This window comes from Oenanthe melanoleuca, chromosome 9, assembly GCF_029582105.1.
Source record: "Oenanthe melanoleuca isolate GR-GAL-2019-014 chromosome 9, OMel1.0, whole genome shotgun sequence".
Classification (NCBI taxonomy): domain Eukaryota; kingdom Metazoa; phylum Chordata; class Aves; order Passeriformes; family Muscicapidae; genus Oenanthe; species Oenanthe melanoleuca.
In genome coordinates, this window is record NC_079343.1 from 1,009,768 (window position 1) to 1,036,139 (window position 26,372).

The 26,372-nt window shown below is 41.3% G+C and overlaps 1 protein-coding gene across 1 annotated transcript in view; it reads left to right on the plus strand.

The window, feature by feature from the left end:
* Positions 1 to 282: 282 nt before the first annotated feature.
* PIK3CB (phosphatidylinositol-4,5-bisphosphate 3-kinase catalytic subunit beta) overlaps positions 283 to 26,372 on the plus strand; it is a 68,086-nt gene continuing 41,996 nt past the window's right edge. Inside the window, 2 exon segments of the mRNA XM_056498727.1 lie at positions 283 to 436; positions 19,300 to 19,415. The gene's annotated coding sequence lies outside the window, so the exon portion shown is untranslated.

A 26,372-nucleotide genomic window follows, 5' to 3' on the forward strand; every position in this document is an offset into this window, starting at 1 on the left:
GCGGCTGCCTGGGGCTGCGGGAGCGGCTTTCCGGGAGCAGCGCACGGGGGAACCGGGACTGCGCGTCTGTCCGTCTGTCCGCCCGTCCCGGAGCGCCTGCGGGTCTCGCCAGGGGGGTCCCGCAGCCCGGCCCGCCCCGGGGCGGAGCAGAGCCGACCCCCGCGCCGCAGCGCCGGCCGGAGGCGCGGCCCGCCCGGGGAAGGGGAGCGCCCGCAGGGGCGGGACGCGCCGCGCCATTGGCCGCCCGCCGCGCTCTGAGAGCGAAAGCCTGGCCCGGGTTGGCGGCGGCGGCCCGAGGGCGAAGCCATCGCCTTGGTAACCCCGGCGGAGCGCAGCGCCGGTGCCGGCGGCGGCCGAAGGAGCGCTCCCCGCTGGCGCCAGCGCCGCCGCGCTGGCTGGGGCGGCGCGGACACGGCGGCGGCCGCTGCCCGGGCAGGTGGGTGCGCGGGGCCGGCCGCGCTCCGAACGGGACGGGACGTGGCTCGGCGGGGCTGCCCTCGGCCTCCGGCGCGCTGCCGGCGGTGCCTCCCAGCCCCGGGCTGCGCAGGAACAGGGCAGCGCGCCGCTTGCGACACCGCGGTTGCTCAACTGCGCGGCGGCCGTGCGCGCTGCCCGCGCCGGGAAGGTTTCGGCGGGACGCGGCCGCTCGGCAGGAAAGGGGCCCGGGGCTGGGCTGGGCTGGGCTGAGCTCGGCTCGGTGCGCCGGGCGGGCCCTTTGTGCGGACCGCGCCGGGAGCGGCCCCGCAACAAGTGCCCGGGCCGGGTGAGCCCTCCCGCCGCGGGCGAGCGGCGCAGCCCCGGCGCCTTCCGCTGCCCGGGCTCGGGAGGGGCTGCATGGTCCCGGGGCGCGGCGCCTGCTCCCCCCGGGCGTTCGCCGGACAAGCTTTGCGCTGTGCCTGGTGGTTTTTTTACTATTTTTTTTTTTTTTTCTCCCAGCTGAGAACTGTCGGTGATTGCTCTGTGAATTTTAAGTGGAGTTTCTATTACTCGATACTCCCGGTTGTTTTTAGCTGGGTTTCTGAGCGTTGTTTTCCTTCGGAACCGCAGGAATTTGTACGGCAAAGCCGCGTTTGGAAATGTGCTCGCAGTCAGCTGCTCGCGCGCGGTGCAGGCGGCGCACAGAGCCGTGCCTTGGCTGCGCTGTCATCGTGCGCTCTCCTGAACAGCCAAACTTCCACAGGCGGGGAGTGCTCGAGCGCACACTGCCTCTGTGTCACGGGGAAATAAATCTTCATTAGTCCCAAAGAGTTCCTGAAAGGGAAACGGAGACCTTTCATGCCAGACTCGCTGGTTTGTCTCGCTCCAACACATGCGTGCTTAGACCCGTGCTGGACACTTTCCAAAATCCGGAAAGATGACTTTTCATTGGGGTGTAGAGAGGCTTTTTTGTTTGTTTTGGTTTTGATGTTTGTTTTTTCCCCCAAACTTTATGCAGTTACAGACTTTTATTGTCACTAGATACACTAACAACTTTTGTTCACTTGGAATTGACAAGTGTAGCCATAATTGTAAATATTTGGTACTAAGTCCATCCTGCCGTTGTTCTGTTGATATTGAACTTCATTCAGGCTTAGTAAGTTCCTGAAGCTGGAAACCCCAGCAACCTAGGATTTATATTTTCAGGACTGTAGTTCAGGGTTTGAAGTGAGATGAATGCATGGAGGATGTTGGAGAAATTTTATTGGCCTGTGTTTTGCAGTATTAGCTAGAGACTCCCACAGCTGTATGCCTTCAAAGATTAATTAAAAGGTGGAATAAAACTTCAGAGCATGCTTGCTTTTAGGAAAATTGCATATAAAGGAATATTGAACATCTGTATGCTTGGCAAAGGGTTGTGAAGCCTAGTGGAATGCATGAAGGAGGCTGGGGAATCAGTCACCAGGTTATCTGGAAACTTTAATCAGGAAGCTTCACTTCAGACTGGTGGTGGTTTCCAGGCTTTGGGATTTCCATGCTAGCAAGCAGTCCTTTTCAGGAGAGGAGGGATTCAGGAAAGGATTACTGAACAAAAATTCTTTGGTAACTGATTTACTGGTCTTTTTAGAAACAATATCGGGGATATTGGTAACATCAATAATGTTTTGATATGTATTGCCTTGGAAACATGCTTGAGTGGAGTTTTTAACATCAGTTAAATGTTTTGGGCAGTTTGGTGTTTTTTTTTTTTTTCTTTAAATAAAAGAGACCTCCTTTATACATGGTCTTAAAATATTTTTGTTATTTGTCTATTTAAGTATCTATTTTTCTTGAGCAAAACTCACTTCCGTTCAGCCAGGTTTCACTTCCTTGGAATATCTGATGTCATGAATTCACTGGTTCCCCAATTGTCTATGGACTTTTGGCAGAGCTCCAAATTCTAGTGTAGGAAAGCCTTCTTAAAAAAAAAATCTTTCTTTGACTTTTGTGACGTAGTGAAGAGAGAACATGTCCTGTTCCACTATTTCTTTCCCTTTAAAGTTTGCATATGTCTGTTATATGCTCTATTTTGCAAATAATTTAAACTCAAAATCCAGTAAAAATCCAAGCTGTTAGAATGCTGTATGTACGAGCAGGGTGCAGAGGAAGGAATGTTGTTATTTACAAGTTGTGTGGAAATGCAGGCTGGTGTTTTGGCTGTTTAGCTAGAAAGCTGCTGTTGTGTTTCAGTGACCAGGGCACACACTTCAGGCAGTTTCACAGATCTAAAGATACACGTGGAAGAGTTGCCCTTGGTTCTTTAAAGGTTGCCATCATTTAACTTACCTGAAAATAAATGCAGGGCTTGTTGGGCTGTAGAATGTGGTGCTGTATTTATCCAAAGGCCACGGGGCTGCTTTGGTTTAGCTGCACTAGCTGGACTTGACTTGCTGCTCTTGGGAGCAGCAGACCATTAAGATAGGAAGTTTGCCCCTTTTCTGAACTGGTAGTTTCTGTGGAAGCAGTCCAGGACAGGATAATCTGAAATAAGCATCATTCACACGCATAGAAAAGCTTGCTTGTTTGTTTTGGTGGTGGTTTTTTTTTTTGTTTGTTTTGTTTTTTTTTAGTGAATGTGTGTTTTCCTCAAACCAATACTCTTGGGCTGACATGTATGGTGTTACCCACTGCATTTCAAATCGTTTGCCTCAAGGTATGGGGACTTGGAATCCTGGGGGCCAAAAATTCGGTACTATTTCCTGAGTGCATGAAACAATTTGTTTTGTGGCAGTGCTGCTGCTAGTCCTTCTAGTCACTTATATGTGAAAGTTGCAGTGTTTTGTTTTGATAATTAAATCAGATCTGGGGGCAAAGATCATCTTGTGTTAGAAATTTAACCCTTTTTTATAATTCATTTTAGTAGTAACTAAATGCAAGCAGTTGTGCTTTGGGTTGGTAAGGTGTGTACTTACAATCCAGAATTAATGGCAGGTAACCTTTGAAATGATCACAATTCAGGGAACCTTCAAGGTGAAGGTTACATGGATCTGGATAACGCCTGGAGTATCAGGTACTTGGTAAAGCAACATCGACCAATCTGTTAGTGCATCAGATTTACATGGGTAAATCCTTTTATCTCAGCCTTTGGTGGAAAGAAATTCAGGAATGCGGTTTCATTTGCATACATTAGGAGCTGCAGAGGAGGCCCTCTTGTGCAAATGCTTGTGGATACGTAGGTACCAACATAATTGAATTTACATGCTGGCTTCAGAAGATTAAAGAGACAAAGAGTGACACCGAGGTGTCAAAACCAGCTTCCTTTGAGAAGTGGGATTGGGGCACTTCTACTTCCCCTCTGATAATCTGTGTCTGTGTGCATGTTGCATTGTTTGATTTTGGCTTCTTCTAGGCAGCCAAAGTTTAATTCTAGCCTGCCACAGGGCACAGACTTCCAGAAACTGGTTGTACATAAACAGAAGATCGGGGCTGTCCTCACCTACCTTTGCCCCTTCCCGGCTTTGGCTTTTGGCCAAACCCTTTTCAGTTCATTAAAAAGAGAAAAGGGCAGTTGTATCAGTTTCTTACCTTAGGTGCTCTTGACTTAAAATTGTGAATTAATTGAACTCGGGAGTAATTTTGTCTTTGGAGCTACATGCATAGAAGTATGTTTTGTATTTAATTTTAAAAGAGCATAAAAATAAGGAGTACTGTAACTTCCCTCTGAGACAAAATACATAATTGCTACTCGTGGCTTCCTTTTGGTTTTTTTCAAGCTTGTTAAACATGCATTTTTCATAAGTAGTGTCGCGTTAATTTTTTGCTATGAAATTGAATTGTAAAGGGTGCTTTTCTTTTTCTAGAATATCCTGCTTTTGTTTTCAATAGTTGTTACTCTGGTTTTTTTAGAATAGCTTTGTGAATTCATCAAAATATCTTAAAGGTATACCATCAGAGGTATTGATGTCTAGTTTTATGCTTGTGTAGCTCAGCTTTATATGCTGCTGTAAGCTGAATGGTTTTACTTCCCATATTAGGTTGATAAATAATCTTTTAGTACTTCACTTCACTACTGGCTGTGTAAATACAATTTTTATTCCTGTTTTCCAGAAGCTGTCATGATTGGAAGTAAAGTAGAGATTGGGGGTTTAATTTTTGTGCTGGTATGTGATGTTTTGTCTTTGCACGAATTTACTTGTAAGGGGAGGAACAGTGAGAGTACTGTTATTTCTAATTTCTTCTTCTGAGACACAAGTAATCAGTGCACTCTCATTGCTGTCTTTTTGGGTTCACATTTAGGGGCTGCTAAAGGTTTAGGTTGATTTTAAATTTCTTTTCACAGTGTTCTTCTGGGGCTTTCCCCCCCATATTTTCTGTATGCAAAGCAGAAAGCAGAGGCATTAATTTGGAACTAAGTCCATCAGAGGCTTGCACTGCTTGTTCTCACTTCGGATCATTCTTGTCCTCTCCTTGCCCCCAGGCACCATGTATCCAGTGGGTTCAAAAAAAGCTCTGGGAGAGAATTCAGAGATGGATTGGAGGATGTAAGTTTGGAGTTGACATCAGCTGGCAGAATGTGGGCACGAGCTGTGTGGCTGGCAGAGGTAGATAAAGAGTTCTGTGGAAGTCACGTGAGGCTCTGTGGTGAAAGATGTCTGTTAATAAGAATTTGTAAAAATATTGCTGTGCCTTTAGTTTTATGGTGCAGTGTTGCTATGAAGTGTTTGCTAATTCTTGGTGTTTCTGAAAATCCTTTGTGTGCACAGGAGGTATCAGGGCAATGAAACAATTTAAAAATAAACATAAGAATAACCAGTTGTTTATGGAAGCTGTTATGTGGACTGTGCAATAGCTGGTGGTCTGTACCATTAACCTGACACTGTAAGAGGCCCAGAGTCCTGCTGTCAAGTGGTTTTGTGACTTAATTTGAGATTTTGTGACTTAATTGAGATTTAATATGAAGACCTGTGCTTGTGTGCAGCTGCAGAGTATCAGAAGCAGTTTAAAAATCAAAGTAGGTAGGTAGTTTGGGGAACATTGTACAAAATCTCTAGAAAATAGAATAACTGGTAACATATTTTTAGTGCTTGAGGATCTTAAGGGAGCCAAATCTTGAGCAATACCTTTTTTATCTTTGGTAAATACAGTGCTTGAGAGATGTATTTTTCTATTGTTGCACCATTTTATTTTCTAACAAGCAAAGGTAACATTTTGAAATGTGCTGTTATTTTCAGTTAACAATTTGATGTTTATGAGTATAGAATGTTCACAACAGAAAAATATGAAGCCTAGGTGATTTAAAAAACTGATTACATTTGTGTCACTACAAATAAAAGCCAAAAAACTGCTTTGGAGTCCTGCAGAAGAATGGTTTTCAGTCAGTGGTGTGAGCATTGCTGTGTAGTCCCCCAGGAGGCTGCAGGTTGGTCTGTAGTTTGTGTGTACAAACCATTGGTACAGACACAGCTGCAGGGGAGAACCAGGCAAACAAAGGCCAGCAGAAACTCAAACTAAGTACAAAGTTGACTGAGTTGAAGGAAGCACATAAAATTTTACTTGAAAATTGCACTGGGCACTGAATCCCCTTTCTGCTTGGCTTCATGTCTCAGATTCCTTTTCTGGTTTTGAAGAGTACTTTGGCCCTTTTGCCTGTGCTTTTTTCCACTTCATCTACCTTTCAGTATTTCCAGTTTTATAACCTTTTTTTTTTTTTTTTTAAATTTTTAAAGTGTGGCACTTATGTTTACTACTCTTGGGCTAGTCCTTCTCCCCATATCCTCCATTATTTTCCTCCCAACCCCCAAAAATTTGTGTGTTAACCATACGTGACAATGTTATTTACTCTCTGCTGGTGTTGGGATGTTTTTGGTGTTTGGGGATTTTTGTGGTTTGTTTGGGTTTTTGTTCCCCCCCACCCCCCCAGTTCCCTTTTTGATTTAAATAGGTGTTGCTGAGGAAGGCAAGACCTTTGGGATTTTCACATCACTGCACACATTATGTATTGGTGTTTGAAAATCACATGGGCTTGGAGTATTTGTATTTCTGACCTTTAGTGCTGGGCATCCTACTTAAAGAAAAGAATTTCTGAACTTACTATTTGGCTATCTGATTATTCTGAATTTACTATTTGGTTATGCCCTGCTAAGGATGCAGTTCAAGACATAAGATTTTTAAGGAGGATTGTCCAAGTCCTAACCAGGGATCATCTAAACAATGAAGGGTTAGTGCTTGGTGTAAAGACAGCAGTGGAAGAGAGACAGTGCATGTGTGTGTGTGCTGTCCATGTGGGCACGGGCAATGGACACAGTAGAGTTAGTCCTGTTACTAATTAATGGAGATGGACAAGACTGAATCCCCCAAAACAAGTCCAAACCTAGTAGGAAATAAAAATTGAAATGTAGAATTCTAAAATGGTTTGGGTGGGGAAGTTAAAGATCACCCAGTTGTACTCCCCTGCCATGGGCAGGGATATCTTCTACTATCCCAGGTTGCTCCAAGCCCAGTCCAGCCTGGCACAATCCAAATCCTTGGACACTTCAGGAATGGGGTAGCCCCAACTTGCTGTACAATTTTACACTAGTGCAGCTTTACAACAGCCTGAAAGGAGGTTACAGTCAGGTGAAGGTCAGCCTCTTCCCAAGCACCAAGTAGTAGGATGAGAGGAAACTGCCTCAACTGCACCAGGGGAGGTTTAGGTTGGATATTATGAAAAATTTCTTCACCAAAAGAGTTATCTAGCATTGAAATGGGCTGCCCAGGGAAGTGGTGCACTCACCATCCCTGGATGTATTTAAAAGGTGTGCAGATGTGGCACTCAGGGGAAGGTTTAGTGCTGGGCTTGGCAGCACCAGTTTAGGTTAAACTTACTGTTAAGGCTCTTTTCCAATCTAAATGATTCTATGGTTTTATTCTGTCTTATGCCAGGAATTGTGGATTGAGCCACAACAGCAGGAGGTGCAGAACACTTGTGTACTTCTGCTGAAGTGTTTTGAATTATTTACTTGTAGTAATAACTGAGGTGTGTGTCTGTCTGTAGAAGAGCTGTCTTGTTTTTCTTTTCAGGGCAGGAATCTGTGATGAATGCTGATGGAAAGTGAGTAGTAGTTTCTGAACCCTCTGGAGTGAAGGAAAACATCATTAGTCTGGCAGATTGTCAGCAGCAAATGGTACATTAATTTTTGGCACAAAACTTGCTAGCAGAAAAAGAGACTTTCCTTTCTGTTGTTAATAATAAAAATGAGAAGGGACTGATTATCTGCTTGGTAACTAATACTGTTCTGCTTCTTTTTAATATCCATGTAAGACAGATACAATGCTTTTGACACAAGTCCTTTTATATTTCATTAAAAAATAGAAAACTGCTTTATAATATATTGATAATCTGCATCTGATTACATATCTAACTTTAAATCATTTTATTGAGTTTATAAGCTTTTACAGGCTGTGTGCAAACAATTGCAAAATTTCCCATGTGTTTAAAGATAGAGATATCACTCTTCAGATGTGTAGAATACTGAGAGTCTTCATGCTAGGCCAGTTTTACTTCCCCAGCACTTTGGAGGTTCTTTTTTACATTTGTTACTAGTGGTAGTAATGTAGGGAGATATTTTTTTTTAATAAAAATGTTTATTTATACTTGAATTAGGTGACCTCTAGATATGTTGAAAATTTTAGTAAGCTCAAAATAATGACCTAACTCTGTTTTTATCTGAGTAATAATAACAACAGTAGCATTTTGTTTATGGAATTGTTGCTTTAACTGTTAGGATACCATTTTTTTTTTATACTCAGTGTCATAGTCCAGCTAACATAAATACATAAGTTGTTTATTTGCATTCTGCAGTCTGTTTTGATAACTGGGAGCTTCTGTTTCCTCTGGGTGCTGTAAATAAATCTGGTGCATGAAGAGTTGCAGTGAGAGGGAAGAGCAGAAAAGTTCTGCATAAAAGGGAAGGGCTGTAGTCAAGTTCTTCAATAAAAGCAAGTTTGGCAAGAATGTGAGGATGTAACTTAAAGAGCTGGATGTAATGCTAAAACCACAATTCAAAGCTTTTGCTCACAATTTCTTGTAATGAGTAGTCAGTGGAGATCTGCAGCAGCTCTGTATCTTTCGAAGCTGAATGCACATCTTGGGTGCTGTCCTGATTTCTGTCACTGCAAATACTCTGTTTTACAACTCCCTTTATAGTCAGCTTGCTGGACACCACAAAATGACACAAGTCCTTATCTGTTTCTACATTTTGAATAAAGAATTTCTTTCTGTGTATTATTTCCCATACTCCATTTGGTTTAACTTAAAAGCTCCAACTTTCATTTGCTTGGGTGAGAAATACTGTGAGTAAAGCACTGGCTGGGGATTTGTAATAATTAGATTCTATTTCCAAGTGTGTCACAGGCTCTGTGTGAGTTCAGAGACATTGGGTTATCTTGATGTCTTTTTATCTGTGCATTGTGGGTGAGGCAGTTTTCTTTCTTTGGTGTCTTTTTATGGTAAACTTGAGTTAATGTCCCTGAGCAAATATGATGGATGTGACACTTAGAGACAGGGCTTAGTGGTGGGCTTGGCAGTGCTGGGAGAACAGTTGGGCTCCATCATCTCAGAGGCCTTTTCCAACCTTAATTATTCTGAGTTTCTCTGCTGCTTTAGGATAAATGCAAGCACTTAATTGAAAAATACTTTGTAGCAGCCCTCGTGGTTGGAATCGATGACAAATAAGTTTAATGTGCTTTATATTAGGATGGAGAAAAGGTAAATGTATTTTTAAGTGGCCCCATTAAAAAAAGATCAGTTTAAGTGACCACATATAATTGTTCCAGCTGTTACACAGACTTGCTTTGATGGCTGTCAGTGAAAATGTTTTTGTTGAAAGAAAATCTCCTTTATTGCATTCAAAAAAATAAAGGAGAAATTATTCTTAAAAAGTGGGTAGAGACAGATTGTAGTGCAGCAGCTAAAGTATTTTTAAAGCATTGTATCATAAGATTAAAAAGTTAGAGTCTTTAGTGTATTCTTGTCATGGGAATAGAAATTTGAATGATTAACCCCTTTCTATTTATAGCTGTTTTCTCTGAGTTATTTCTGTTCCAGTTAACTTCCAGGTAAATTTTATGAGAAGGCAGAGCAATTCTTGCCTTAGTCTACCTCTGCTGCTCATCATTTTAGTATCCTTAAATTACTTTCATTTCAATGTGAATTTCACAAACCACGGCTAAATTTTCAGATTTATTTGTAGTTTGATAACTTGTCAACTTTTATTGTGTGCAACTACAGGATTTATAGAGGCCTTCAGCATTTGATGGCTCCTTTTGTCTTCCCATCACTTCTTGCCAGTTTTTCAAATCCTGGTGTGTGACTGCTTAGGGGTGAATTCCTGGGGGTGTTGCTTCAGGAGAATGGGAGATGCAGGCTCTGTGTGCTGTGCTGATAAAGCTTGAAGGAACCAGACAATATATATCAATTTTTGTACAAGTTTTCCACTCTTTTGATGCCCTAAGCTTCTTCTTCATTGTTGATTAACTGGGACCTGTTGGCCAGGAAAGTAGCATGCTACTCTTTGGGTGGATTTTAGCTCTATTTGTGCAGTAATCAAGGGTTTCTACCTATGTAATGACAATTTTTTTTTGAAAAAGAGGCAGTGGTTACACCCCTTATACAAGAAGGGTTCTTCATAAATAGCAGCATTCCTGAAATCTTTGGCTCAAGCATCTACATTTTGGTGATTAACAGACCCAGTTAAGCTGAAGAAAGATTTATTGGGGTGTGGTGGCAAATGAAATTATTTGTTGCTAAACTTTCTGTTGTTCTGTGATGTACTTTTTTCTTGCAACATACTGGTGAGAAGTAAAAGAGGATTTTAGAGTGGCTTTGTTTTCTTTCTCACTTATCTTGGAAGAAAATTTGAAAGGAGTTTAGGGAAATATTTTTTTAACTTTTCCTTGGAAAATCACTCTTCTGCTGTCAAGTATGGTATTGAGAAATTTCTGTCTTGGTCAAGCCATCACTGTTTGTGTGACAACTGAAAAGCCTTTGCTTTCAGTAGCAAGAGTCACTTTTTTGGTGATTTTTGTCATAGTTTAATAATTGCTTCCTTAAATACAGATGCTGCTGCAGCACCAGCTGTTTAGTGTGCCCAGGTTTACATCCCTTGTGTCCTGCAACTCCTGCAGTTGGGAGCTGAGGCAACCAGCTGAAGGCTGGGGTGCAGAATGCAGTGAAGTTGTCAAAAGAGTCTCCAGTGATCAGCTCTGGGAGAAGGAGCTCTTCATTTATGTTAATATGATATATATAATTATATATATAATATGATAAATGTTCATTTATCAGGGAGAGGGTGGATTTTAGATGCCTGTTGCCAGAAGGTGGTATAAATACTGGTGTAAATACTGTTGTCATAACTGAGTGACAGCAGGAGGATAAATGCATTGGCCATAGTGTATCTGCTGCCTCTCCTCCATGCTTCCACACCTTGCATCTGAAAATGTCAGAGATTGTCACTTCTTGGGGCAAGTCACAGCTCCAGCACTGCTCAGGCTCTGCTCCTTCTCAGACCAGGGAAGGGAATTTCTCTCTGAAGAGCTCCTGACACCACAAGTCACTTTTGCTTCTCTCAGAAACAGGCCTGTGGAACAGGTAGCTGGTGAATGGACTGAAGCCTTTTGTTAATGAAGGAAGGCAGAAAATGCAGTGTGGTGTAACTGGCTGAGCTGAGCACTGCAGCTGAGGAAAACAGAAGGGTTTGGGTTGGTCCATTTGTTTTTACAACAAGTATTCTGTAATTTTAGGTTCTATGTCCAAAGGCAGTGTAAAATATGTGAGTACTATTCAAATCTGACCTTTGGATCCAAATTCAGACTTAAACTGTTGGTTTGATGACAGGAGGATTGTCTTTTGTGTTCATTTTTTTTGGTGGTGTGTTTTTGTGTTTTGGTGGGTTTAGGGCTTTGTTTATTTTTGTTTTGTTTTTGTTTTTGAGACCGAGCACTCCCTTGCTTTTTAGCCTGGGATTAGTTCAGATTGGAGTTCTTAAATTATGTTGTATTATAAATTGTCATGCTGAAATTATGCTGCATGTTTTAAATATTTTTTCTATGAGGCCTCACTACCTGAAAGATGAGGGAGTGGGGAGCAAGAGCAGATTAAAATGCACACTTTTATTATCTAAAAGAGCTTTATAGATTTGAATTTGAATGTTGGATATAGCTGGAGGTAAACTGCATTTATTAGGTGCTTGTACTTCTCCTTCTTCAGCACTGAAACTATTCTTAGTGATTACTTCTAGTTTCAGATAGTATTTACTGTATGCATGTTGTTAGTAATGGAATGCTGTTATTATTTATTGTATGGTAATATTTGAGATGAAACAGCAAGTTGGACTGCAGCAGCATGTCAGTAAAATACACTTAAGTATTTCTGTGTTGGTTCATAACCTCATGCAATCCACACTTGGGAGTTTATTTTAATCATAAAGAACAAAGCTTTTCAAGTGATACCTGGAGCAGGGTGGGCAGTACCTTCACAAAATGGCTCATAATAATTAATTACTGAAACATTGTTCAGTCTTGCTTTTTAATTCCATGTTCTCATTTATATGAATTCAAATATGAGCACGACAAAAAGCAGAATTTGGGAATGAAATAGAAGTAAATTTGCATAGTTTCACCTTATTAGGCATTTCAGAGAATGTAATTGGGAAGTGAAACATGAGGACATGAAAATAGTGAAAAAAATAGACTATGCAGATCACAAGAAACAGAAGTAGTGCTACTAACATTTCAGGTAACTCAGTAATCATGATGGGATCTTCACAGAAACAGGATGAAGACTCACTGCTTTATTTCTCTATTTAAACTGCAGGTAAATATTTATTCATGTAGTAACTCCTGGGTGGAGCCAGTTGGGGTTTTTCAGTGTTTTTATACCTATGACACACTAGTGAGTAGAAAATGCATCAGCAATAAGGGCAATGTCAGGTGTTCCTGAATTCAGAGGAAATGCTTTGTCAGTCCTTTTGCACCTTGAGCCTTTCAGAGTTTAAGTCAATCTGAGAAAAATCATGAAAAAGGACATCATAAACTTTAGAATGGCTGAAAATGAATATAAATGAATATAAGATTTATTAGAAGTGATGGTGTGGGGTGATTTTGTTCAAGAGCAAGTCCTTGTGTTCTGCCCAGTAATTAGCTCTAGATTCAGGAGCAGCTTAAACATCAAAAGTATGGGATGTAATTTTGTTGTGAAAGAAGACCAAAGAAACAGGTACAGGGATTGCTGTGCTGCTGCCAATTAATGACCCTGCCCTTGCCTCTGAGACTTTTGTCCTCAAATACTGTTCTGGATGTAATGAAAATCCATGCAGAATCAAATGTTTTATTAGTGCCTGCAGCCTGTTTTAGGATGTGGAAAGCTGAATTTGGGTGGCAGGGCTGCTGGGAGTGTGCAGGGGTGGCAGACAGGCTGGTTGGGCTTCAGTGACTCCTGCAAACATCTCTGTAGGTGTCACAAGGGTTGTGCAGGGTGCTGGGTTTGTCTGCACCTGCCTAAACTGCTGCTCAGTGGTTAGGCTGGCTCAGCCTCACACTTCATATGTCAGGGAGAATTTCTTGCACATTGGAAAAGTTAACACATACCATCCATTTTAATATTTTGCAAAAGCCTAAACTATGATATATGTTTATCTCACTAAAATATACAAGCTATACAGAGGGCAGGGCATTGGCTATAAAAAGCTGACAAATTATACTATATCAAAAGCAGTTAAAAGTGATTACAAACTGTACTATATAAAAATTGTTAATAATAATTTGTAAAAGCCAATAGACAATCATAATAACTAAAACCATCAACATAATCAAATAACATTAGAAAAACAAATATGAAAAAGACTTTACTTCTAGCCCTTCAATTATCAATAACTCTCTTACTAAATCCACAAAACAAGATGCTGTTATAAAAAAAATAACACACAGCCCTCAAAACTACATGTACCAATCAAAAATCAAGCCAAACTAGAGAATTCCCAAAGCATATAAACAAATTTAAAAAATGTTTAGCTATATATAATCTTAATAAATATACATTTAACTAATACAATAAAACATTATTGCAATTAACCAACGTACCTCTGACTACAACTACACACCCAACTCTGTAACTATCCCTTTTATCCCTTACTAAACTTGTAAAAATGGTAAAGAATAAACACACATGCATGTGTAGGTGAGGATTTCTGGGAAGAGCAGCACTGCTCTGTGACCATGGCTTCCAGTTCTTCACTGCTGTCACCACATGGAGTGAAGCAGAGTTAGAAAAGCTGCAGCCCTGGCATGGAGGTGCAGGTGATGTGTGGGCCCTGGGAGCAGTGACATCTTGGCATGGCTGAGTGTGTTCAGTGTGACCTGCTCAGTTCTTTGTCCCAGGAGCCAGCTGGGTGATCACTTGTGCCCTGAGCTGGGTGGGAGCTGGAGATGAGCTGGAAGTGTTGCTCATTTGACTCTGTGCTTGTGGAGCAGGATAAAGCAGATGTAAGCACTTGTTTGTGAGTCATCTGAAATCACAAAAACACTGCTGTTTTTCTAAAATGCTCACACACTGCCTTGAACTTGGTGCTTTCTGAACCGTGGAGTAGCAGCAGAGTACATCCTGCAGCCCAGACCTCTCCTAGGATGTTTTCTCATTCTGCCCTTGTCATCAGAAGGGACCAGTGCTGGCAGCCAGCCCTGGAGTGCTGAGGGCATTGCAGGGTCTCCCTTAGCACAGACTTTGCCAGTCTCCATCTCAGTCACTACCCTCGGGTCAGGGAATGACTGGCTGCCTTGCACAGTGTGGGAGGAAAATGTGCTGTCTAGGAGCCTCTTGTTAAGCTTCCTTAACAGTGATGTGTTCCCCTTCTGCTTTGCCCAGAGGCATTTCTTTTGAAGGTGACAGAGCAGGACAAAAAACAATTTAGGTGTTCTGGCAAAATAAAAATGTATTATTTTTGCTTAGGTTTCTGTTTGTTGATCCTAAATAGTGCAGGTGATTCCTTCTCATTCCTTTCTGCTTTAATGAAAAGTCCTTCATTTTCCTGTGCTAGTAAGTGCCAGCAGTCTTTTGCTCTTAAGTTTGACTTTATTGTAAGGCAAAAAGATTATCTTCCTCACAATTCCAATCAGCTTGAGTTCCAAGATACAATTAGTAGGAGGGTTACTGGCTTGCTGAACCTTGAGCACCATCAGGCAGGATACATCACTGTGAAAAAGGGACACACTCGCCCCTCCTCCCAGATAAATTCAAATGTCAGTAACTGACACCTTTTAGAAAATCACTGTGTTCAAAATAAAGACTTGGTGAAAAATTGCAAGATTGTTTTGATATTGTCTTGCAGTTCTAAACTGAAAGGGAGCTCAGCAGCATGTGTAACCAAGTGAAAAAGTGATTCCTTGTAGAGTGTATCAGTCTGTGCTTGTGTGAGTACAAGTCTGTTCTAACCCAGCCTGGTGGGCACTGCAGGGATTTCAGAGGTGAGCCAGGGCTCAGTGAGGCAGTGCTCTGGGAAGAGTGACCAAGGCTTCCTCACACTGTGATTCATTGTGCTGGGAGACAGGGCTCCTGCCCACAGCCACCCACTGGAAAAATGTAATTATGGTATCGAGTTCTTCTTGATGAAGGTGTATCTGAATCTAGCTTCAAATCATGTTCTTAACTGTTACCTGTGTAACTTAAAGAATAATACTGGAAAATGCTAAGTGGTCTCTGTTTTGCCTATCTTCAGGAATAAGAAAGGATGTAAACTGACTTACAGTTCTGACATGGATGTCTGTTTTGAACTCATTTGGTGTTCTGCAATTTCTGTCTCTGCCTTTTTGTTCTTTTTCTGTGGCTGTTCTTGTGCAATGGGAACTTGTAGCTCTATTCCTGTTCAGTTTTGGTTAAAAGATTTTGTACAAGATAGGTGGGTTTCACATTTCTGAGAAATCTTAGGCTTTTTAAAGGATATTACTGGTTTCTGACCAAGAACCAAAACCTGAGAAAGTAGAACACAAAGAAGAATGCTGTCCTGTGTGTAACAGTGTGCTGTCCATTGTCAGGATGGTATTTTGTCTCTTGATGTTACTGCAGCAATAAGTGCCACCTTTAAAAGGTTAAAACTGGTTTGTGCTGCTGAAGAAACTCTGGGCACTGCATTGGTAGGACAGTGCTTGTGTAGAGCTCTGCTGTCTGGATCAGCTGGCACAGCACTAGGTAACAGATGAAATACTTCTTTCAGATCTAGGCTTTAACCTGCATTTTCAGCCTGTGCACTCAGGTGTGCAGTGTGTAGGAGCTGGAAGTTGCTGTCATTTAGACAGATGTGCACTGCTGCTTCTCTTTTGCTCACTGTTGTAGTTCCTGGACTTGGGTTGTGATGACTTAATTACTGACAGTGAATGCTTGTGAAGAATTTTATGTCTGTTATTGCTGGAACTTAAGACTGGGTTGCATTATGTTTGATTATTTTTTTAAGCTGAAGATGCTTGATATGTTTACTGATGCTTCATATTTACTTTTTTTTTTTTGTCTCTGACTTGGTGAAATGGTGAGTTTCTTCATTGCTACAACAGCTAATGTAGTGTGATACTTGCCCAATCTTCAGCACTATTGAGAGCATGAAATGCTCAAGGCAGCTTTGAGGTGACCAAAGCTGTGACCCAAAAGCTCTAAAATACCCAGCTGTGTATCACTGTCCTAAACATCTGCTAGTGCTCTCCTGATGTCAGCCTCAGTGCTTTCTTCCAGAGTAAGAGGTTTAATTACAGAGAAGATACCCAAGAAACTGATATATTATGTCTTTCAACCCACTCAGAATTCCTTATCCTGAAGTATGCCTGGAGCATCCTCTCCAACAGATGGATTTTTTTTTGTGTACTCTGGAAGAATTGACAGAGCAGCAGCCTGTCTGATGAAATTGTTATAGAGCAGAAGACAATAGAGCCACAATGAGCTCAGTAATTTCTATATGGCATCTTACATTGTTGCTTATGAATGATATTTTTTTTTTTTTTTCTCTCTTCTACTTTCTTTTCTGTCTTTGTGAGTGGCCTTTTTCCTTGGCTTGTAATTGTTTATCTTGAACATTTTTCTACAGAGGAGTTTTAGGCAAGAGTTTCTTACAACTCTTCCTCCTTTCTTCCCTTGTGATATAAATTTTTTTGGTCATGCATTCATAAGTGTTCCTTTGGACATAAGGAGTGTAAGTGAAGAACTGTAAAAAGTTTTAGTATAGTTACAGGCATTTTGATTGTCACCACACAGTTTCATAATTGCTGAATTGCCTCATAAGATTGTTAATGTTTTAGAAAAAACAAGTTACAATTTATGTAAAATCATTATCTATGTAATGAGATTGTAATTAAAAGATTCATGAAAATTATTATTTTGCCAAATGCAACTTCTCGTGCAGAAGTTGCAAGCTGGAATGGAAAAGGATTTCTGTTGGGTCCCTGGTGGGTACTGTCAGAAATCATCTGGGTGTGGGCCCAAGGTGGTTTGGTGGTGTTTTTTTGGCTGCCACACCCAGCAGACCCACAAGAGAGGCTCTGTTTGTAATGTCCAGCTGCCAGCTCTGTTTTTCCCATGTTCCCCAGAGAGGTGCAGTGGGGAAAAGGGATGTCCTCATTAGAGAGTCCAGTTTGGGAGGCAGTTCCTTCAAGTATTTCTGATCTTGATGGAGCTCCCAAAGATGATGCTGGCATGTTTGTTGCATAGTTGGAGTGCTTGGTGGCAGTTTGTGGTCTGTAAAAGGCCAGCAGAGTTGTGCCTGTTGGTTGGGTGTAACCAGCCTTTGGAAAGTTCTCCACTCGTGGTGTGAAGGTGGAAAGTGTCCTGGCTGCCCATGGTGTGATCTGCAGCCCATCCATACCACCTCTCTGAAAAATGGGAAAGGTTGGTTGGTGAGGAAAGAAAGGCTTCACACCCTCATGCTCTCTGAAGGGTTTGTTTCTCATGCTTGACTATAGCAATGGGTGCTTTGTTTGTGTGCATCAGAAGTGCTTTAAGGTCTCAAGGGCTGGCTGATCCCCCACAGTTGGTTGTAGAGGACCAGCCTGTTGTCAATGTGCTGTGTGAGCTGCAGAGATATAAAGTGCTGTGAGAAAAGAGGGGAAGCAGGACAGGGATCTGTGGTGAAGCAAGAGACTGGGGGGAACACAGGCACTGTGACAGGAGCTATTCACAATGCAGTGGTTTGTTTAAGCTGTGCAATTTATAGGCCCTGGGTAATTTCTGGGCACTCACCATCTGATTTGTCATCATGTGTCTAGTTAGCCATTGACCTCTAGAAATTTAGGATGTCCAGCTTTTAGTCAAAGAGTATCCTGCTCCTGCCACAGGGTATGGTTCAGTCACACACTGTGCCCCTTGTCTGAGGGGCCATGGGTCATGCAGGGTTTCTTCCTTGGGTGGAATTCTGTTCTCATGCCTGTTAGCTATAGTAGGATGCATTTCACACCCCCTCCTAAGATCCTGCCTGCTGGCCAGTCACTTTTGATTTGGATTCTTCTGATTCTGTAAGCACAAATATTGACATGGCTGTAAAACATGAACTCCAGGCTGGTAGTTAGCCTTGGTTCTGTGAGATTCACACTGTTGCTTTGTCCTTGCAATTTCCAAATCACATAATACTGTTTTCATTTTTCTCTAGTCTTTTTTTTTTTTTTTTTTCCTTGTGTGTGTTGCCTGCTGTAGGCTCCTAGACATTAATTATGAGAAGTGTTTGCCTCTGTAAATAAATAACTCAATGTGTGTGGGTTGGCTTATTGCACACCAGGTGAAATTCCATTTTGGGAATTTCCTTTATACACCAAAAGGTTGTACATGGAGTGGTAACTTAACTTTTTTTTTTTTTAGACTTAACTACATGGGGCAGTTAGTATTTATCCCTCAAAGCCACTGAAGAGCCTGAGTTGCTTCAGAGGTCTCCACATGCCAATTCCTAGAGAAATTCTGCTCTGAGTGGGACGGGGCAGTGAGAGCCCTCCCTCCCTCATGGGCACTGTACTGTGTTGAGTTCTCACAGTAGGACCTACTTGGTGTGGTTTAGAAAAACAATTGTTTATGGGAAATGCAGTGTAGTTACACGACTTGTGCTCTGTGGCTTAGCCTACAAACCTGGAGATAACATCAGGGCAAACTGACAGCACTGCTTGTGCTCAGGGGGGACTGAAGTAGTTTGTGTGTATTCTGTTTGTTGAGAGCTTGATTTGCAGGGTAGAGCTAAGGAGGATGTCTTGGCTCTGTGCTGATGTCTTGCCCTGTACATCTGCAGGGTGTTTGTTGCTCAGAGACCTTCTGAACCTTTCACATGTTGAACTATGAATAGGAATATGGGATCACTTGTGTCATCAACTCAGCTTCTCCATAGTAGAACTACAGATGATATTACACTCTTAAAAAAGCTCAAAAAGACCAAACAAACAAAAAGCCTCCACCAAAATCAGCTTGCAGCCCAGAGGAAAAAGAGAAAATGTGCTTAAGAAAATGAAGGCAACTGTCTCCCTTTTTTTTTTTTTTTTTGCTTTAGCTGCAATGGATATCTGCTGGTCTAATTCAAATTGAGTGCACAAGCATTTGAAAATGTTTGTAGCAGCTAAGAATGTTTTTGAATAATTTGTGATCATAAGATTTATTAGAATAAATGGCATATTCAAATTATTACTTCCTTTTTTTCCTTTCTCGTAGCAGGGTGTTTGTGGATTTGACATTCAATTAATTTTGTTAGATTAATCACATTGTGTAATGGGAATGTGATGCTGTAGTATTTGAAGGCAGTAAAATATAGTGATTATTTAGGTATTTCTGCACAGAAAGTTGGTGTAGCTTTTAAACCAAATACAATTTGCTGATTTTTCTCATTTGGTCAATTACATTATGTTGTGTTTTGCTTTTTTTAGATCACATTGAGGTCATCTTGTGGAATCTTTTGAAAAAACAAGAGTAATAGGAAGAAAATGTTTAATAAAAGTATCTGCGCTACACAGTCAAACTGAAACAAGAAAGGTTCATTGGAGTAAGTATTACAGGGCTGGGATTTTTTGGGGTTGTTTTCTGTTATCTTTTGCTTGTAAAGTCAGCATGGTTATTAGGATTTTATTGCATTTAACTTCATTCTATTACAAATATAAATGGGTGATTCTGTACTCATTTCAGTTGATCAGCTGGTAATGGATTCATGGATTCTCACTGAACCATTTTCCCTCCTGGAAGTGGTTGTATCTTGTGAAATCGAGATGGGTTTCAGGTTTTTCTCTTGGCTGCTGTGTATGCTGGCTATGGTTTTGAGCAGGAAGTTGTCTGGTATAGATATGATTACATATAAGCCCCTATTTACTGGAAAAAGTTAAAGCACTGCTTGTATTTTCCAGGGAATTTGAAAATACTTTTTTTTTTTTTTGTGGTTTGTTTTTTTTTTTGTCTGTAATTCTCCAGTCATGACTCATCTGAGTGACTTTAATATTTTTGTTGTCACTATTATTTGTCTTGTATCGTAGTTTCATCATTCATCAAACTTGCTTAGGTTTCCAGTTTATCAATGTCAGATGCATCTTTCCTTGACTATTTGTAGTTCATTTCCAGCTTTTGTGAATTCTGAGCTGCCACATGTGTGTCTCATTTCTCATAAAAGAAGCCTCTCTACCTAATGCAGATACTGTGGATTACAGTTTTTGCTACCAGATAAATAAACATTTATATCCTGATATAGTGTAATTCTTAATTTCTGCAAACTTCTTGTGCTTGAGTTGAGAAATATAATCATTTTTCTGCCACTTTGCATTGGATTTTCAGCTGTTAAAACATATTCTCCTCAGAAACTGGGAAAAAACTGCTTATGTCTGATACATTTTACTCATGCTAGTGTGGTTGTGTGAATGTAATTCTGCAGGAGTCTCTGGAAATACTCCTGAATGCCTGGCTGAGAATGAAAAAAATCTGGTCATTAGAACTGAAAGGGATGAGAAGTCATTTTAGTTTACAAGAAGTATATTTTGGCATATTGCTCTTTTAGCAAGAGGAAATGACTCCTCTTAGCTTCTTCTTTAAACATGGATGTGTACAGAGTGTCATAATTTGGGTAGAAAAATGTCTGAGGAACCGAACTGGACAAAAAATGCTTTTCATACTCGGTGTTTTTAACAAAGGGCTTCTAACTGGCAGAATAATATGTTTAGATTGGATTGAAAATTTTATAGTTTTTCTTTTAAGGCAGGAAATCAATCAATGTGGATTTAAAGAAATTGATGTGCGTTAGTTCCCTTTCTCTAAGTACTTGGAAGAAATGCTGCAATTTTTAGTCAGCACATTTAAATTTGCATCAGTTCCTGATCTAGGCCAAATGTCAAGTGACTCATGTGCAACATTCTTGTGGCACCTGATTCTGAATTCTGACCCCTGAAGTTTTCAGGAGCAGTGTTACAATGGAGTTATGTCTTTTACTGCCTGATTAGATGATACAGTAGAAATACAGGCACCTGTTCACAGTGTTCCACTACAAACAAACAAACCAACCTATTTGCTGTCTGCACACTTAGTTTGGCAAGTTAATTCTTGACTCTGGTAATCAAGTTACTAAACATAAACAATAAAATTGCAATTGAACTCCCCAAACAAATAAAATTAAGAACATCTACTGGAGACAGCTTTAGTCATTTTAAATAATTGTATTTAGGCTTATGCCTGACACAAAACTTGCTCTGGTCTTCAGCTGTCAGTAAACTTTATTTCTTTCTACCCACCCCCCTTTTTTTTTTTTTTTCTTTTTTTTTAAGAGACTCAGAGAATTGCATTGTAACAACTTAAAATTAATTCAGATTTTTCCTTTTTGGGAAATGTTGTGCACCTGTTTGTTTTTAGTTGGCCATTTGTGTGTACTTGTGTGTCTTTTGAGCATCACAAGGTATTTTGCAATTGGAATTTTTAAATTAAAGTACTAAGAGCATTAACATAACATCTGTGCAGCATCTCTATTCACAGTTAAAAAGCTAGGTGGAGTTCTTGTGAAGTACTTGGAAGCAGATGCTGGGGAAAAGTAACCCCAGGAGCAGTCAGGCCCTGCTGAAGGGATGCTGAGGGCTCCAAGGGTTGCTGCATTTCTAGGACACTGTGGAGCCTCCATCCATGGAGACTTGCAAAATTAAGTGTGCAGACTCCTAAGCAACATGCTTTAACTTCAGTGTTGGAGCTGAGCTTGGGACCAGCTGACTCCCAGAGGCCCCTTCCAGGCTAAATTGTCTGTAATTCCTACATAATCTTCAATTCTTTTGGTCCTTGTGATGAATGGCCAGGGCTACTTTTGGCTTTATTACCTTTAACTTCATGACAAAAGGGGTTTTTAGGAATGTGTTTTTCTAATGAATGGCATCGTATTTCAACTTGTCTTTATAAATAAGTTTCATGAAAAAGATGTATGAAATACCTCCAAATATTTGCATTAGAGTTGAGTTGTTGGATTTCCTTCAGTGCTTTGTGAGTCCTTGACCAGTCCTGTCCCTGTAACAAATGGCTGTGAGCAGCCACCTCTGAATCTGTGTGATGGGGGCATTGAAGCATTGGAAGAAAAGTAACTGCAAAAATCCAGACCAGATTATGTAAGAAACAGACCCTATCAGAAACAATGCCTGGCCTGATGAAGCATGTAAAATTTATATTTTTCCATTAAAGGATATCTTTCTACTTTTCAGGATCCATGGCATCTCTGTAGGAGATTTAAGCACGGTCTGCTTCTGTGTTTTGGTCTGTGTGCCCTCCTTGTAGTTGAAAATTTTGCTCCTCATTGATATTCAACAGGTTTTAATTATTTCACTTCTTCACCTCCCTCTGCAAATGCATGCACTCTGTCTGCTGGAGAATAATCCCCTTTCCTAGAGATTTTGATCAAAATACTAGAAATAACTAAAATGTGAATCTTTTGGTCCCAGTATGAAGAGGTATCTACTTATAGGAAAACCTCAGTTTCTGTTTTTAACTTTTTTTTTTTTATAGTAGAGTGTTATCTAGATATAACAGCTGCTGGTGAGATTTGATGGTGTAGGTCCATTGGTACAATTCCAAAGGAGAGGAAATATTGACTATTTATGTATCTAAATGTCTTATAAGTGGAATGTTTCCTTTGTATTTACAGTGGAATAAAAAAATTATTTTGAGTGGTAGAACAGGCAAGGAAATCCCAGAGAGCAGAACTAATCCAGGCTTATTATTTCCTAGTTTTGTTGTCAGGCTGTTAAGAAGTTAGGTACAATTCTTGTTTAGCAGTGGGAAGACAAGGCCCCTACAGTTTACTTAGTACAATAAATCAATAAAAGCACAGATTATTAATGCATCTTTTCAGAGTCTGGACAGAGACATTGCATAGGAGTTTTGATAATAACTTGGAATGTTAGAAAATCAGGCCTTTAGGCTATAGTTTTGCCTACTTTTTTTTAAATGATCTTGAGAGTTGTCAAATGGCCAGGCAGCCCTGAGGCTGTGAGAACTGTCACTGTGCCACTCCTCTTGCTTCTCACTGTGCTGGCACAAGCACTGGTGCAGCTTTATGGAAACACCTGACTCACCTGGGTTCAAATGACATCTTTATTGTCCTTCAGCTGCTTCTCCTCCTTTCCCATTCAGTCTGACTGTCCAGTCCTCCTCCTTCCCTTGTGCCCCCTCCTGCTTTATTAAGCTTGCATTTGTTTGTTTGTTTAAAATATCCAAGTGAGCTGTGCCATCATTTCAATGTTTATAGTCTGTTCTTGGAACTCAACATACCCTAACATTTCATGCTGGCCTCCTGATGCCATTTGGTTTTTGCCTTTTTTTTTTTTTTTTTTTTTTTTAACATGATCTTTCCATAACTGTCCCTGAAGACTTTCAAATAGAGATCTGCTCTTATATTACTTCCTTTACTAAAGTTATCTCAAATTTAATCTCCAAGTTGGGAAAATGGTAACACTCCCTCTAGTTCATGAAGTATCCACAGTGCTGTGCAGGGTCAGAAGGGAGTTACCTGGGTTGTGAACTCATCAGCTCGAATCTTTTCCCAAATCTTCAGTTTCACCTTTCTGTCCTGGAGTGGGCTATACAAATGCATTGCCCCTTGTGTCAGGGCCCACTCTGCCTGCTGCTATTGAAAGTTTTCCTAAATATCTAAGAGAGCTGTTTACAGATTCTTCTAAAGGTGTTTCTACCAGATGTTTTCTCACAGTCCTGTTGATATAAAATACTGAATAACTGGCCTGGGCTTTTTTTCCTTTGAGCTTTTCTCTCCCTGTCTCTCTTGGTCTGGGTGTCAAATGAGCTGTTACTCATATGACAGTGCTTTTCTAATGTGCTGTTTTCTTCCATTCCTTTCTAGTCCTTCCTCCTCAACCATGCAGAACTGCTAGTTGAAAGGGAATGTTTTATCATAGTGTCCCCCGCTTCAGTATGATCCAGTGATTGGATGCTTCCAAAGACAATTTCATACAGCAATATTGAAATGTGAAAGGAGTTTTTCTTTTCCCTGCAACTCACTTTACTTGCACCATTCAAAAGGATGGCCTGAAACTCTTTATATTTTCATGTCTCTATGCAGTGATTTCAAGGTAGAGTAGAGGATGGCTGTGAATTAGCTGTGAGAAGCTGGTTTTGTGCTCATCATGAATTACGTGCTGCCTGTGAATTGTCAGAAGCCTGGGACTTAAGTTTTATTCACTTGTTCAGTTCATCATGAATATTGTTTAGAGGGAGCAGCAGATGTGTGTATTTGCCTGAGTATAAAGTAAGAGGAAGTAAAATTTTCCTTCTATCCTCATTGTTCAAGCCAAGTCTGTAAGTTCTTTTGAGTCTGGAATACCATTTTAGTAGTGTCGTTCTCTTTTATGTAGACTTGTTTTCCAGGAAGAAAATTCTGAAGACAATTTCATTCACAGTTAGTTTTTAAATTCTACTTTCATTGAACTGTAGGACAGTTTTCTTAAAACCTAACCATCTGTTCAAATGAAGTTACTTAAAATTAAATTAAATTTTAATTTGTGACCAGTTAACATGTCTGCATTTTTTTCATATCTCTGAGTCCTGTGTAAGTCAATTGCAAATTCAGGTGCTCAGCATTTCTTGAAAACTGGGCCACTTTTATTTAGAGGCATTAATATCTGAGTGGAAACTGCAATCACAGTGGGTTTAAAATCCTGACTTCAGTTTTTAAAACCTGGTGCATAAATGCTATGGGCACACCAGAGGAATAAAACTACAGGAGAATAACAGGCAAAATACTCAGGGATCTGGGATAAAAAACCCTAATAAAATAATCTTTGTGAAAAATTAGCTGTATTTCATGAGGAGAATGAGAGAGAATCTAGACTTGATGGCTGGAAGACCACTCTTGGTGCCAGTGTGAGCACTGTGAGGGAAGGAGGCCTTTGAAAAAGGCCTTTCATATTTTCTATAGATATTTTTAGAAAACTAAATGGTGATATTTTTATTCTGATTTCTGGAGGAACCCTGACTAAACGGACATTTAATTTTCCATTCCATAGGGCCAGCTCATGTGGCAGTTGAACTAACTGCTGGGCAGTATTTATAGTAGCACATGATCTTTAACAGTAACTTTCCAGTCTACTTTGTGCATGTCTTGAGCTCTTAAAATCTTCGCTATTGTGGATAGATACCCATGACGTTTGTGGAGTGGAAAGATCTCCACTCTGCTGATTTAGGTATTTATCATCAAGTTGATTGCATTTTAAGATTTGGAAGCCATTGGGATAGAAATTCACCTGTGCAGCTGTAGAAGGCAAGAACCTTAAGTGGGTTCACACTTTAGGGCTAAATGAGAATTGTCATGGCACAGTCTGCAAGGGTTTCTGTGGTCTGCAGTGGCACACAGACCACATTTTTGTTACCAGTGCATGGGATCTGGTTTAAAAGGGTCATTACTGGTCCTGTGTGACCGAGGAAGAGTGAACAGTAAACGCAGTTTTTAGTATCTCATGTTGGAGCAGGTGTGCTCCTGTCACATTAAAGTTTTAACCAAACCTCGGTGCAATTCACTCGCTACGACTCCCTGAAAGGTGGTTGTACTCAGGTCAGGGTTGGTCTCTTTTCCAGGTGGCAGCTTACAGAAGGAGAGGACACGGTCTTAAGCTGCACCAAGGGAAATATAGGCTGGATGTTAGGAAAAAGTTTTTACTGAAAGAGTGATAAAGTACTGGAATAGTCTGCCCGGGGAGGGGGTGGAGTCACCATCCCTGGATGTGTTTAAAAAAGCCTGGATGTGACACTCGGTGCCATGGCTTAGTTGAGGTTTTAGGGAAGGGGTTGGACCCGATGATCCCCAAGGTCTCTGCCAAAGTGGTGATTGTGATTCCTCGTTAAGCCCAGTGCCGCCCTGTGCCCCTGTGTAGGTGAGGCCCTGTCTCGCCACACCCCGCTCCGGGCGGGCCCGCTGCTCCAGCCTGAGGCTGCTCCCGGCCCGTGCAAACTGGACGTGTTTGTTCCCCGGGATTTCCATTGTGGGGCTGCCGCGGGATGGGAGGGACGGCCGGGAAGCGGAAAAGCTGAACAGTGCTGCTCTGGCTGTGGGCTGCCCTCGGGGATAGAGAGGGAGAGAGAGAGAGAGAGCTGCCCTGAGGGGGAGAGAGAGAGAGAGAGAGAGAGAGAGAGAGAGAGAGAGAGAGAGAGCTGCCCTGAGGGGGGGAGAGAGAGAGAGAGAGCTGCCCTGAGGGAGAGAGAGAGAGAGCTGCCCTGAGGGAGAGAGAGAGAGAGTGCCGCACTCCCTCAGAGAGAGCTGCCCTGAGGGCAGGTGAATTAAACGGGAGCTATGAGGGGATGGAACAGGGTTAATAGGGTGGGAGTGATGAGGGGATGGAATGGGACTGATGAGGGGATAGGGTGGGATAGGAGCAATGAGGAGAAGGAACAGGGGTGATGAGGGGATGGAATGAGTCAGGAGCGATGAGGGAGTGGAACAGGGATGATGAGGGGATGGAACAAGGGTGATGAAGGGGTGGAATAG